Genomic DNA, 13,792 nt, shown 5'->3' with positions numbered 1-13,792 from the left:
AAAAGAGCCTTATGTGTATTTACTCATTCCTCATTAACAAACACTAAGATTATTTCCCTATTACTCTGTTAAGTTATTTTCTGAAAGCATGTCAGAAAGTCAATGTCTGATTGAATACTGTAAGACTGTTCAAACAACCATCATTGATTATTTAGTGTTTAGGATGGTCAGCAGTATATTCTGTGCCAAAAATAAAAAAGCTGAATTTAGATATTTAGATTCAAGCAAGTAGACATGTAATCAACATAGTCTTTTTGGATGGAAGTCAAATACATATACAATGAGAAACTCAAATGTTTCCATCCAAGGGCTTTTTTGGGTACAAAAGGTGTGTAGCGCATCAAAAGGTTTACCGATATAGCTGATGGAAATGTTTCGGTTACTGATGTAACCTCCGTTCCCTGATGGAGGGAACGAGACGTTGTGTCGATGAGTTGACACTAGGGGTCGCTTCTTGGGAGCCCAGACATCTCTAATCTTGAGAAAAGTACTGAAAATTGGCGTATGGAATTTGCATGCCACTCCCCCGGACATACGGGTATAAAGGAGTGACGCTGCGAGTACACATCAGGTATCGCACTGAGGAGCTGAGCCAAAGACCTGGCCATTTCAGCGGTTGGTTCAGTGTTGTGGCAGGAGGGACACAACGTCTCGTTCCCTCCATCATATATATATATATATATATATATATATATATATATATATATATATATATATATATATCTCTCTCTCTCTCTCTCTCTCTCTCTCTATATATATATATATATATGTATGTATGTATGTACACATACACAAGTATATATGAATATATATATAAACCAGAGCCATATAGAGAGAGAGTTAGCATAACTCCATTGACTCCAATGGAAAGTTTTTTTTACAGCAATGGCGGCTCGTGGAGCCTCTCAATAGTTCCCGGAAGTAGCAGCAAACACATGCCGCGCCGTAGAGATGCAGCAGAACAAACCGTTTGCGACGCACTTTTAAAAGGTGAGACGTTTAAAGAATAATATTATCTTACATAATATTATCAGTACATCTAAATAAAAATAACTTGTAAATTAAAACCTTATAGTTGAGTATTACTCATTAAATTAGGAGATAAGGGATGTTATCAGATAACTAACAGATTAGTGTCACCTGTCCCTGTCTCTCCTCTCTAGCCATGTCCTCTATTTCTTCACTGTCACTTTCCCTTCTCTGAGTGCCCTCATCCTTTTTTCCCTCAACCTTCAAAATTAGAAATATTACTTCAACTAGTACGAGTTTGTACTTATTATATATGTGTCACCTGTAATAATATTGCTGATTTTTTCAGGTCTAGGGGTGCATCGTGGTGCAGGGGCCCTCCTCTTTTTGACCACAGGACGATGCACAAAGATGGTGGGAATAGCATCTGGTCTCAGCCTACTCTTGAATTTTTTTTGTCATGACAAATTGGTTTGCCTCAAAATGTGCCTGCAGAGTGATTTGAGTTTAGTTTCCACACACAACTTTGTCTACCCACATACTGTACATATCGCATGATGGTTAAAGGCACAGTTATAGGTAACACTGATGACTCCCTGCAATGTGACTGCACCCTTACCATGAGATTTAGCTCCCTGGGTTATGCAAGGCTTTGCTTGGTCCTTATTTCTAGTAAAAAAAAATTCCCATTGGGGTATTTCCATGTGAAAAAGTGCAAATAAATGTATAATTACCTCACACATTTTTTTGTTGTTGTAATTTTTATTTATATTTAGATTGCTCCTGCTGACTTGAGCCAACCATTTTTTTCTCCTCTCCATGTCAGTGGGGAAGCCATACATTCGCACACCTTTCTCACCTTGGAGCATCCCAATGCAGCACAGCAAACCATGGTGAAGACTATGCAACGACAACATGAAAGAAAGGACACATACAAAATGCTTGGCATGCTATTTAATTTATGAGAACTGTATTCATGAATTGCTGTAAATAGTTATTGCATTTATTTGAATAAAAATACAAAGAAAAGTAATATCGTAATATATTATTACAATTTAAAATAACTGTTTTCTATTTTAATGTATTTTAAAATGTAATTTACTCCTGTGATGCCAAGCTGAATTTTCAGCCTCATTACTTTTGAACGGCAGTTTATATACGAGTATGCTTAAGTTGTTTTAAAGCTGAATATATGGTGTATATGAATAAGTATTGTAAGAATTATACATTAGATATATAATATTTATAATACATAAATAATTATATTACTATATATAGAATTGTAAGAATTGTAAACAATAAGCTTCATTTCACTAAATTGTTACATTTACGTTACTGCTGCGAATAGTTAATAGTTCATTGACCCATTGTGCGGTGCGAGCTGGAAATCACCTGTCACCAGCCTGTCTCTGTACTATCTGAAAAGTCATAAATATGACATTAGTTACCATGAGATTAGTGAAAACAATGAACATGAGGTAACATAAAAAGGCAACAGAAACCCTAGCCTGAAATTGATGCAAATAACGGTAAGCGAACACTAATCCTCAAATATTAGCTGATTTGATCTTTAAAAAACAACATCGCTGTAACAACATACTCATGCTACATACATATGTCGGTGTGTTACATAAATATATAAAATAAATGCATTTATTGACTACTAATTACCAGAAATCGCAGTTCTGTCACTCTACTCTAACAGTTTGAAATGCCCGCCAAAGCACTTCCTGGAACTATCTGAAGTCTACGTGAATCACATGGCGATCAAGCATTTAGAACTTCAGTTGTCGCAACTCTCTCTATATATGGCTCTGATATAAACTAAGTTATTCACTCCATTTTTTCTGCTGCTGAAGTGGCCAGGGGTATTGCTCAGCACAAACATGGTGTGTGAGGGGGAGGACCACTGGAATGCGCCGTAGATCCAACAGCGTAGAGAGATGAATGGCGACGGCAGGAGGAATTCAGCTCTGTGAACTTGACTGCTCGGCTCCGAAGAAGATATCTGATGTACACTTGCAGTGTCACTCCTTTTATACCCGTATGTCGCGACCCCTAGTTCAACTCATCGACACAACGTCAAGTGAGTGACAGATAGAAAACGCAAATTAGCGCTAAAATTTCACAAGCGTCGACATAATATTTTTCTGTTTAACTCTAGCACATTAACTCTATGTCGATATTCAATTGTCAAGTAAAACTGATTTGGAAATACTTTTAGTCGAGAAAATTGGCATTAAATCTCAAATTAACCCCAGTCGTTAGCCTGTGTTAATCATGAAGACAAGGTATACATGTAAGCCAGTTTATTGTAGGTGAAACATCACTCATACTCTTATGTATTGGTCTTAATGGCATACCTGCACAGATCCGATGTGCAAACACATCTGCGTCATGACACTTCCAGGAGTGCCAACAGAAATATCTCGTATCATGCGCCTGTCATCGACAAGTGCACGGAGAACAAATTAAAGGTCACTCTTTGCGATTATTTAATCGTGGTAGCCATCTTGTTTATTTATTAAAGTTTCTTTTCCACACCACTAAAAATAATATACAGCTGTCACAGAATTAGCCCACAATACAAAAAACATATTATTTCTGTGCACAAAGATGTTTTAAATAAAAAATAAATACACAATACTAGGAGAAAATCTTCAGTGTGCTTTTTTGGGACACTAACTTACAGCCTAATTCCATTAAATTATTGTTTAGCTTACTTTTGAGAAAATATTTTTTGGCAAAATTCCATGAAAAAAATGTAATAAATTACTAAATTAAAAAAGCATTACATTAAAAAACTTAATTACTAAATGAATAATATAATATTGTCAGGTCTAAAAAATAGACTTTTCTTTACACAAACTGTAAATGAAAACGTCACGGTTACTGATGTAACCTCCGTTCCCTGAGGGAGGGGTCTTCCTTGGGAGCCTCGCCTACTTCTGAAATTGAGAAAAGGCCAATGAGAAATTGGCAGACAGAATTTGCATATCCCACCCCCGGACATATGGGTATAAAGGGAAGCGGGTATGTGTCTGTCAGTCAGTTTTTTGCACTGAGGAGCCGAGAATAAGGTACGGACATTTTCAGTGGTTGGTCTAGTGCTGCGGCAGAAGGGATACAACGTCTCGTTCCCTCCCTCAGGGAATGGAGGTTACATCAGTAACCGAGACTTTTCCTATCTGTCACTCACTCGACGTTGTGTCGATGAGTTGACACTAGGGGTCCCATTCAAAAACGCCATGCATTAGCCCGTGTTACGTGAACTGCTGACACAAGTGCAAGCAGGCTGCTGCGTGCTAGAAGAAACTGTATCGGCCGCACATAACCCTCCCCAACGCCCCAGAAAAGGTGTCATATACAGACCTTAGGTTCCCAGCACCCCTGAGGGGGGAACAGGTGCTACATGACCAACATGGGAGCAAGTCTGGCAGCCGCTGCCTTTTCTCTCTCTATGTCTCTCACATAGGGAGTGAAGCGGCTGGGGCTATCTTAACACTATGAAATGTGTTGGGAAAGGCAGCCTTTCCTGATCCTATTCTTTCAGGGGGAAAAGACCCTACAGAGGCCACATCCTGCCCAGACTAGGGGGAGGTCACATGTGGCTAATACACCACGTGGGTTGTCAAGCCACACATGGGAGCAGCACGGTGCGGCGTTGAGAAAGTGAGTCTTGTCAACATCATGCATCTCAACCACGTTCAGCCATAGGTGACGTTCCTGGACCACGAGGGTGGCCATCGCCTGCCCAAGTGCCTGCGCTGTGACCTTCCTGGCTCTGAGACCGAGATTGGTGGACTTGCAGGAGAGCCATTGCATGCAGGGCCGAGGTGGCTTTTCAAGTGGTGCTGTAGGGCTTTCGAAGTCAGTGATGATGTCATCCTACAGGCCTTGGAGGGGAGCACCGGACGATCCCACCAGGTGGCGGCATTCTCGGGGCACAGGTGGAACACAACCGTCCAATCCACCTGGGGGACCTCCGTGTACCCGTGGGCCACCACACCGTCAAGGGTAGCAAGAGTGGATAAGCGAGGAGGTTGGATCTGGGTAGTAAAATGTGCCCTCGTCAGCTCGTCATGCACCTCCGGGAAGAGTGTGATCGCATCCCAGGCACGCGAGGCAGCTCTTATGACCGTCAGAAGTGCAGAGAAATCGACCGCATCCAGGAACTACACAGAGGCAGAAAGACATCTTTAAAAAGACGTGTCCTGAAAAGTACGTTCAATGCCTGCTGTGTATTGCTCTTTTTTGAGTGAAAATAAACTCTTTTAAAGATGTAAAAATCTTTTAGGAGGGAGAACACTCTTTTAGACAGAAGCACTGTCAAAGCACCCAGGGGCGTGGACTGCACAGCGTGCAGACAGAGGAAACCACTGGAAATGCACCGTAGATCCAACAGCAGTTCAAGTTCAGAGGTACGCAAGGCTCCCAAGGAAGACCCCTTGTGTCACTTCATTTGACACAACATCGAGTGAGTGAAAGAAGGGGAACAGTCGGCTGAATGACATTCTCAGCATGTTCTACACTTTTTTCAAGTCAATAAACTATCAGAAGTATTTCTCCAATGCCGAGTTCACTTTCAGAAAAAAAGCGTTTGAACATTTTAAAACTTTGAAATATTTTAAATCTAACCCTCAATTCCTAGTCTTCTGATTGCATTTATTTGTAAAATTAAAATGACAGTAATCTGGCAAATTTAGCAAAAAAGCTTTATGCAATTTCACTTTGTCGACAATAAAATTAATAATGTTGATGGAAACTTGGATGGTCCCAGACTTGGTTTATCTAACTGAATCTGATTGGAAATGCTATTTATTGACTTTTTAGATTGTAAAGGACTGTGTATGTTTTGATTTGATTTGTTTATCTATTTTACATTTCAGTTTTTCCTTATGACAACTGATGGCTGATGGATGATAATGTGAATAGTAAAAATAAAGAATAAATATTGCTTGCTTGTTTAAATTCAAAAGCAATTGTTTTGTTCAGATTCATTTAAAATTATTCTTTGTAATAATATAAATTGTGATCAAACTTTTTCTCCTTCTATGTGATTTACGCAGATGTGAAATAGTGTGTTTTAACAGACAAAAACATCTATAGGCTAGCAAAGATAATTACAGACTCTATCTTAAAAAGCAGATTACAAACACATTTTTAATGGAAAAGCATACGTTGCTTGCAAGGCAGCACTGTAAACATTCTGATTTAGGTTTTGTTCTAAAAAAGTACTGAACTTTTGCAATAGTTCAACCCAAAGTCCCTAATATACTCCATTCAAACATTTATTTATTTATTTATTGTTTGTTTGTTTATAGAAAGTGTTTATTTTTGGGTGTTTAATCTATTTTTATCATTCAAAATTCAAAATGTTATAAGAAATAAAATTCAAGTTCATAACATAGAATAACATCACAGTTACTGATGTAATGAGACGTTGTGTCGATTAGTTGACACTAGGGGTCAGGCCCGCATTTGGGGGAGTCAAAGGGTACAGATGACCCTGGGCCCATGCAAAGGTCTATGGTTGACCCTTAATGGGATTAAGTACAACAATTTACTTACTGACTTATATCACGGAAAATAGAATGTATATATATTTACATGATAAATACATTTATTGTTATCATTAAAATACATTTTAACTTAATGTTAAAATTAAAATACCCCATCCCCCTGCTGTTATTGTGAAAATGGTGTTGTCGAAACATTTGGCCAGTCAGATGTGCTGAACACGCAGCTAATGTAAAGCGGGGACTGACTAGAGAATCAAAGTCAGAGCAGGTCCACTGAGGGAGAGACTAGCATCCCCACCATGCAGAGCAGGTCCACTGAGGGAGAGACTAGCATCTCCACCACAAAGAGCAGGTCAACTGAGGGAGAGACTAGCATCACCACCACACAGAGCAGGTCCACTGAGGGAGAGACAAGCATCTCCACAACAAAGAGCAGGTCCACTGAGGGAGAGACTGGCATCTCCACCACACAGAGCAGGTCCACATCCCCAGCATGCAGAGCAGGTCCACTGAGGGAGAGACTGGCATCTCCACCACACAGAGCAGGTCCACATCCCCAGCATGCAGAGCAGGTCCACTGAGGGAGAGACTAGCATCTCCACCATAAAGAGCAGGTCCACTGAGGGAGAGACTAGCATCTCCGCCACACAGAGCAGGTCCACTGAGGGAGAGACTAGCATCCCCACCACACAGAGCAGGTCCACTGAGGGAGAGACTAGCATCTCCACCACAAAGAGCAGGTCAACTGAGGGAAAGACTTGCATCTCCACCACACAGAGCAGGTCCACATCCCCAGCATGCAGAGCAGGTCCACTGAGGGAGAGACTAGCATCCCCACCACACAGAGCAGGTCCACTGAGGGAGAGACTAGCAGCCCCACCACACAGAGCAGGTCCACTGAGGGAGAGACTAGCAGCCCCACCACACAGAGCAGGTCCACATCGCCAGCATGCAAAGCAGGTCCACTGAGGGAGAGACTAGCATCCCCACCACACAGAGCAGGTCCACTTCCCCAGCTCCTTCTGCAGACTCAGATTCAAAGCTGGAGGTAGATGCACAAGGTGAGGCAGCACAGGAAAATAAACAAGTAGGCCTTTCCGATGACCCTGGACTATGGCCAGAAAATATGACGGATGCTGTCAGGGAGGATTGGGAAAGAGAATCCCCTTTGATGACGTTACAATGGCCGTAAAAGACATAGACACTAAGGCGATTCCAAGTTATCTGCTACACTCTAAATCTGCAAATGGGTGAGAAAAAAATTCCGAGACTGGCTGGCCTACAGTAACAGTTAAAAGGCACTGTTTTGCATTCCATGTGTTCTTTTATCTTTCGAACTTGAAAACAAGTCATGCAGTGGTCTTAATTCTAAGGAAGGAATGAAAGTGTCAGAGATAAAGTGGGGCAAAATGTACAGACGGTTTCCAGAGCATGAGAGGGGCCTTGCACACCAGCATTGCCACTGGAAATGGACAAACTTTCAGAATTCCATTTTAAAGGCATTTGGGATAGATAGCCAGTAGAATAAACTGATGCACCCATAAATAGAGGAAAAAAGGGCGTTATTAGAGAGACTGCTGGATGGAACACTTAATTTGGCCTGTAGAAACATGGCTTTTGGGTGACCCAAACAATGGTAATTTCCTTGCTACTTGGTAAATATGATATCATATTAAATGGGCATCTTCAGAAAGTGAGAAAGCACCAAGAAAAGGGGAAAAATGCAGGCTCATTATCTCCGCTGTTAGTCAGAAAGAATTTATTAATATATGTGGTGCCCATGTATTACAAGCCATTCTTCAGGAGAGGATGGAGGCAATATATTATTCTATAATATGTGATGCTACACCTGACATATCTCATAAGGAGCAGAATGTGATTGTGCTAAGATATGTTCACAAACAAGATGAAGAGTGGGAAATTCTAAGACTTTGAGAAGAAAACGGGAAAAGAAATGGCTGAGATGTTGGTGAGCACACTGAAAAGCCATGAAATTGACATTGCAGAGAGCCGTGGTCAGGGGTACGATAATGGCTCTAATATGTCAGGAAAAGTAAAAGGGGTGCAGGCATGCATATTACAACAGAATCCACTAGCAACTTTTTCTCCATGTGCATCACACACCTTAAACCTGGTTGTGGTTCACGCAGCCCAGTCATGCCCTGAAATAGGTGTGTTTTTTGGTTTTATAAATCAGTTATACACACTGTTCAGTGCAAGCCCTGAACAATGGAACACTCTACAGCAGAGGATAGGGTGTTCCCTACACCATCTGTCAGATACACGTGGGAATGCAAACCTAGAGGCGATACGTCCGGTTGCGGCACATTTGCCCAGCTTTCTTGATGCCCTTGACAGTCTCCTCTCCAACTGCTGTCTGAGCAGTGAGTGCAGATCAGAGGCAAAAGGATTGAAAACATTATTTCCAGTCATTCACTGCCATTTTGCTTCTCACATTCTGGGTAAAAGTGCTACAGTGTATCGAGGACTGATCAATCATTCTCCAGTCCTCTGCTATTTCCATTGACATAGAAGTTTCAAACATCAAGGCACTACAGGACGAAATGGAAGCTATATGCAACTCCTGTGACAATATTATGTCAGAGGCCACGGCTATAGCCAGAGGTTTGAATGTAGATTCCAATCTCGACCAAGTCCAAACAAGAAAGAAAAAGATTTTTAGATGAATCAGAAAACCAAATGGATGAGGAAAGTGTTGTTTCCTTCAGAAATAGGATTTTCTTTGTGGCAATGGACAGAATTATATCTGAGCTAAACACCCGACCCACTGCTACCAAATAGAATTTTCCATCCTATGGAAGTTCAGGTCAGAGTCAGAAAACAACATCAAGATATCTTGTCAGAAATTGGTAAGAAAATATTCAAAGGATCTGACAGATGCGCTGGAGAGTCAAGTCTATCACAAAAATCTACACCGCAACTTTTAGCAAAGATCTGAGCCCATTGGAACTACTCAGAGAAATACACAGGTTGCAGCTCCAAAGTATCAATGGAGACCTGTGCATACTCCTGCACATCTTCCTCACATTACCGGTGACCGTGGCTGGAGGTGAGCGCACATTCAGCAAAATAAAACTAATTATAAACTATTTGCCTTGCACGATGAGCCAGGAAAGGCTCAATGGACTTGCCATCCTCTCCATTGAGAGAAAACTGGTCTAAAGACTGGACTTCTAGGACATTATCAAAGACTTTGCTGCAAGAAAAGTGAAATACAACACACGGTCTTACCGGGTCGGAGCGGAAGCACGTCGTGAAGAGTGGCACCAGGGTAGGTCCTACCCAAGGAGGGGAGGAGTCACTACAAACACGGTGACCAAGGTCAGAGGGCCCTCTGCCCAAGGAAGACAAGGTTTACCAGCGAGGAAACTATTTTGCGGAATATATATCACACGGGGATACCTAAGGAGACAACCAGCACATGTGGAGCACTTACATCAGTACGGGGGCCTAAGGTGGTGAGCCTCTCCGAAGACTCGTCGGCCGCTGGGCTAAGGAGAAACAATATCCAGGGTTCAAACTTTTTTGCGAAGGCAGCTGGGAAAAGAGCACACGTCTTCACCTCAAGGGAGGGGAAAGGCACTATGCGCAAGCGGTACACCCGGCCAGCTGACCCAAACTTACCTGTTAGAGATTCTAAAGCTCTGAGTGCGATCCAAGTAGATGCGAAGAGCATGCACCGGAAACAGCAACGCTATGGCTGGGTCTGCCTCCTCCTGGGGCAGTGCTTGCAGTCTCCTGCAGAAAGGAAAGCACTGATCCGATTGCAGCGACTTGAGCCGCAGCTGACTCCAGAGGAGGAGACGATAGGCGAGTTGTGACATTCGACGAGTGTTGTCCGTTCGGACCGTCACACGCTTGCCCTGGATCAACAGCAATAGCCTCCTCGGGGGCAAGTAGTACCGCCAACAACTCGAGCCAGTTGATGTGCCAACGCAGTCGCGGGGCTGGTCCAAGGGCCAGCGACTGTGTGCCCATTGCACATGGTGCCCTAGCCACACTGGGAGGCATCTGTCATAACCACGACGTGCCTGGAGACCTGGCCTAGGGGAACTCCTGCCCGTAGGGGTGCTAGGTCTGACCAGAGGCTGAACAGACGGCGGCAAGCCTGCGTGACGAGAACGCGGTGTGTGCCGTGGTGCCATGTTTGTCTCTCGACTCGGGTCTGAGGCCAGTGCTGAGGTGGTCTCATATGCATCAGCACGAGCGGTGTAACCATCACATGCCCCAGGAGCCTTTGAAAGGATTTTAGTGGGGCCGCTGCATTCTGCCTGAATGTACAAGACAGTTCAGCACTGGCTGCGCGTGCTCCTTGGTGAGGTGCGCTGTCATTGAGACCGAGTCTAACTCCATACTGAGAAAGAGAAGCTCTGAACTGGGGAGAGCTTGCTCTTTTCCCAGTTGTCCCGAAGCCCCAGCCAGCTGAGGTGTCTGAGCATCAGGTCCCTGTGCACACACAACTTGTCCCGCGAGTGAGCTAGAAGTAGCTAGTCTTCGAGATAGCTCTGTGAATACGTCCGCTCGGCTCCAAAGAAGAAAATCTGTGTGTGCAAGCGACACTCCTTTTATACCCGTATGTCAGGGGGAGTGGCATACAAATCCCACACACCAAATCTCATTGGCCTTTTCTCAAAGATCAGAGATGTCTGGGCTCCCAAGTTTGACCCCTAGATATTATCAATACAACGTCGAGTGAGTGACAGATAGGGAACATGATGTTAACCAGAGGGGAACTGGCCCCCACAGTGAGTCTGGTTTTTCTCAAGGTTATTTATCTCCATTAACCAACATCTTAAGGAGTTTTGTGTTCCTTGACACAGTCGCTTTCGTCTTGCTCACTTGGGTTATAAATACAATTATTATTTTATTATCTATTTTTACAATTCACAATCGTATTTTATCACACTACACAATGATCACTCTAAGACATAATAGATATTACAGTTTCATTTCCTGTTAATGCCTGATCTTCTGGCATTTTTTTTTAACAATGTGTGTTTTGAAAGGCGCTATACAAATACAAATTACTTGACTTGACTTCACACAAACATCAATACCTCATGCAACCCCCCCCCCCCCAACGCTACTCAAACTGCAATTAAGATCTGTGAAGAGGATGTGTGATGGGTTAGCCTGAAACAACAGGCAAGGAAAGCACAGGGCCTAGATAGTGTTTCATCCATTTTTCTAAAGTCCTGTGCTGGCCAGCTGGCCCCCATCTTCACACAGATCACTGGAGCAGTGTGAAGTTCCCTGCTGCTTCAAATGCTCCACCATCATCCCTGTCCCAAAGAAACCCAAAATCACAGGACTCAATGACTACAGACCCGTCGCTCTGATGTCTGAGGTCATGAATTAATTTGAGAAACTGGTGTTGGCCCACCTGAAGGACTTCACTGGACCCTTTCTGGATCCCCATCAATTTGCTTATTGAGCAAACAGGTTTGTGGATGATGCAGTCTACATGGGATTGTATCATATCCTGCAACATCTGGACAGACAGGAGACATACGCAAGGATCCTTTTTGTGGACTTCGGTTTGGCTTTCAACACCATCATCCCAGCTATACTCCAGAACAAATTACACCAACTCTCTGTTCCCATGTCTATCTGTCAGTGGATCACCAGCTTTCTAACAGTTAGACAGCAGTTAGTGAGGCTGGGGAAATTCACTTCTAGCACTTGTACAATCAGCACTGGTGCCCAGGGATGTGTGCTCTCCCCACTACTCTTCTCCCTCTACACCACTGACTGCACTGCCAAAGACAAGCTCCTTAAGTTTTCAGACGCCACTACTGTCATCGGCCTCATCCAGGATGACGATGAGTCTGCATACAGAAGGGAGGTTGAACAGCTGGCTGTCTGATGCAGTCAAAACAACCTGGAGCTGAACACGCTCAAAACAGTGGGTATGATAGTGGACTTTAGGAGGAACACCCAAACACTGACCCCCCTCACCATTTTGAAAAGCACTGTGGCAGCGGTCCTGGGCACTACCATCTCACAGGACCTGAAGTGGGAGACCCACATTGACTCATTGTGAAAAAGGACAAGCAGAGGTTGTACTTCCTTCGCCAGGTGAGGAGCTGCTGATACAGATCTACTTAGCGGTCATTTTTTTTCCGCTCAGTCTATCCATCTCATGAACAGATAAAACTGCCCCATTGAGCAATAATTATGTGCAATACACAGCTTAGTCTATATCATACGTCTTTTGCCTTTACATTCCCTTGCACTATATATAACAGATTTGTATTTGTACATACGTGTGTGTGTGTGTATTGTCTTATTGTGTATTTCTATATATACTTTTATTTTCTATTTGCTTTTTATTTCTATTCTATTTTTTTATTATCTTTGTATTGTTGTTGTATTGTTTGTGTACTGGAAGCTTCTGTCACCAAGACAAATTCCTTGTATGTGTAACCATATTTTGCAATAAATCTCATTCAGATTCTGATTCTTTTTATTTAAAATCTGATATTTAAACCCTCACAATGATATTAATAGAAGGTTCGGCAATGAAAATGTAACTGATGTATTGTAATATTTGCATAGTGACTTCTGATTGGTCTACATTAAATTTCTATACTGGGTCCCACTTTATAGGTGTCTTCAACTACTATATGCTAACATAAAAATACATACAATACAATGTATTTACCGTATAACTACATGTTGTTCTGCAAAATTCTCACAAGATTCACATTTGCTGCTACTGATGTTGAGGTTTAGGAGTAGGGTAAGTTTAAGTTTGGGCTTAGGGTTTAGAGTTAGGTTTTGGGTAAGGGTTACATTGACCTCTCTCATCAACAACGTTTTTCTGTCCACAGAACTTCCGCTCACTGGGTGTTTTTGTTTTTAACAACATTCCGAGTAAACACTAGAGACTGTGTGAAAATCCCAGGAGATCAGCAGTTACAGAAATACTCAAACCAGCCCATCTGGCATCAACAATCATGCCACGGTCAAATCAATGAGATCAAATATTTTCCCCATTCTGATGGTTGATGTGAACATTAACTGAAGATCATGTTATGGAATAAAGCTTTTTATCCCAAATTCTATCCTTTCACTTACTGAACAGTTATTAAAAATATATTTTCATTTAATCACTTTGAACAAAACTGAAAATTACAAGTATTTTAAACATGATTCATTATTAGATTTGATTACCTCAAAGTCAAAATTTAGACAATGATTTGCAATGATATCTGTTTGTTTTGGAAGAAAATAAAACGAAAAGCGTTGGGGGGGGGCTCTTTCTCCCTTAACAGTCT

The 13,792-nt window shown here is 42.3% G+C and overlaps 1 long non-coding RNA gene across 1 annotated transcript; it reads left to right on the top strand.

Annotated features, from left to right (window-relative positions):
• The first annotated feature begins 747 nt into the window (after positions 1-747).
• Positions 748-1,879, top strand: LOC127623601 (uncharacterized). Its single transcript, XR_007968076.1, has 3 exons — positions 748-990; positions 1,319-1,383; positions 1,796-1,879. It is a non-coding gene; the product is annotated as an uncharacterized LOC127623601 (long non-coding RNA).
• Positions 1,880-13,792: the final 11,913 nt, after the last annotated feature.

This window comes from Xyrauchen texanus, chromosome 3 (assembly GCF_025860055.1).
Source record: "Xyrauchen texanus isolate HMW12.3.18 chromosome 3, RBS_HiC_50CHRs, whole genome shotgun sequence".
Lineage (NCBI taxonomy): Eukaryota > Metazoa > Chordata > Actinopteri > Cypriniformes > Catostomidae > Xyrauchen > Xyrauchen texanus.
Note: the sequence above shows the minus strand (reverse complement) of the source record. Positions and strands in the feature narration are given on the sequence as shown.